This window comes from Grampus griseus (assembly GCF_964374135.1).
Source record: "Grampus griseus genome assembly, chromosome: 17".
Classification (NCBI taxonomy): domain Eukaryota; kingdom Metazoa; phylum Chordata; class Mammalia; order Artiodactyla; family Delphinidae; genus Grampus; species Grampus griseus.
Genome location: NC_139011.1, coordinates 35,561,474 through 35,563,342, shown reverse-complemented (window position 1 = coordinate 35,563,342; position 1,869 = coordinate 35,561,474). Strand labels below are relative to the sequence as shown.

The 1,869-nt window shown below is 56.8% G+C and overlaps 1 pseudogene across 1 annotated transcript; it reads left to right on the top strand.

The window, feature by feature from the left end:
- Positions 1 to 261: 261 nt before the first annotated feature.
- On the top strand, positions 262 to 1,593 carry LOC309835632 (transcription factor-like 5 protein; annotated as a pseudogene). The gene is made up of 2 exons: positions 262 to 1,408; positions 1,551 to 1,593. The product of its transcript is annotated as a transcription factor-like 5 protein (transcript).
- Positions 1,594 to 1,869: the final 276 nt, after the last annotated feature.

Sequence of the window (1,869 nt, the reverse complement as noted above, 5' to 3'; positions counted from 1 at the left end):
CATGGAGAACAGCTGCCCTGGAGAATCACTGGACCCACGGCTCTACTATGGAATTGCTGGACTTTTTGCGTGAGTGAGAAATAAACTGTAGTGGTATTAAGCAGCTGAGATTTGGGGGTCTTTGTTACTGCAGCATAAAATAGCCTATACTTTCTGATACCAGTAAATATTATTACCTTAATTTAGAGATAAAGAAATGGTAGAGCCCGCCCGGCCTAGCCCCGCCGGCCCGTACGCGCGCCCCACGCCGTTGGCGCCGGCATGTCGGGCCCCGGACAGCCGGAGCCGCCGCAGGCGGGCGGGCCGGCGGGCCCCGAGAGCGCGGACGCGGCGCTGGGCGAGGCGGGGCTGAGTTTCACGACCACCGACCTGAGCCTTGTGGAGATGACCGAGATCGAGTACACGCAGCTGCAGCACATCCTCTACTCGCACATGGAAGCGGCGGCGGCCGACGGCGAGCTCGAGACGCGCCTCAACTCGGCCCTCTTGGCGCGGAAGGCGGGGGTCTTCGCGGCGGCTGGGGGCGCGGCGGCGGGGGGCGCGCCGCCCGTGTACCCGGTGCTGTGCCCGCCTGCGCTGGCCGATGGCGGCTTCGCGGGCGCCAACCAGTGCCTGGGCCACATCGACTTCCAGGAGCTGCGCATGATGCTGCTGAGCGAGGCGGGCGCGCCCCCCGCCGCCGAGAAGACGCCGGGCGCCGACGGCCCGGGCGCCGGCGCACGCCGGCCCAAGGCGCCCGACGGCGCCGGCAAGGAGAACGTGGAGGGCGCGCCCGAGGCGCGGGCCAACTCGGCCGTGCGCGTCCGCCTGGAGGACCGCTTCAACAGCATCCCAGCCGAGCCCCCGCCAGCCCCGCGCGGCGCGGATGCCCCCGAGCCCGGCATGGCGCTCAACAATTTGGTAACTCTTATTCGCCATCCATCCGAATTAATGAATGTTCCTCTTCATCAGCAACAAAACAAATGTACAACATTAGTGAAAAATAAAACTGCTGCTGCAACTACTGCTCTGCAATTTACATACCCTCTGTTTACTGCAAATAGTTGCTCTACTAGTGGAAATTCTAATCTTTCACAAACACAGAGTTCTAGTAACTTATGTTCTGTACTTGAAGCTACCAAGCATCCAAGCTTTGCCTGAGCAGGTTTGGATTAAAGTAGGAGAAGCGCTATGTAAACAAGCAATAAATAAGAGGAGTCGGAGTAGGGTACGTCAGTTGGACACAAACATAGAACGAAGAGCCCTTGGAGAGCTCCAGAATGTGAGTGAAGGCTCCACAGCAGCGCAGGGTGCTTGGCAAGTCGGTGGAGTCGTCCCAGGCCACCCTCGGGGAGCAGACCCAGAGCGGGCCCCAGCGGGGCAGGTCCCAGCGCAGGGAGAGGCACAACCGCATGGAAAGAGATAGAAGGCGCAGAATCCGCATTTGTTGTGATGAGTTGAATCTTTTAGTCCCGTTCTGCAACGCCGAGACCGATAAGGCAACGACTCTGCAGTGGACCACAGCGTTCCTGAAATATATTCAGGAAAGACATGGAGATTCTCTTAAAAAGGAATTTGAGAGTGTATTTTGCGGTAAAACTGGCTGAAGGCTAAAGTTGACCAGACCAGACTCCTTGGTGACGTGTCCCACACAGGAGAGTACAGAGTAGCCCAGCTATGGAGATCAAGTGACTGGATGTGAACACTAATGCCTGGGAAGTAAACGGCTGTTCCTTCGTGACCCATAAACATTTCCTAAGACCCTGGAACTCAGCTCTGATAGTCTAACTCTAAAGGAACATGATTCAGCTGATGGGACTCCAGTGGGGACTTTGAAAGCACATTTTGTAAAAATATTTATCTAAAACAAAATGCTTACCGATTAATGTC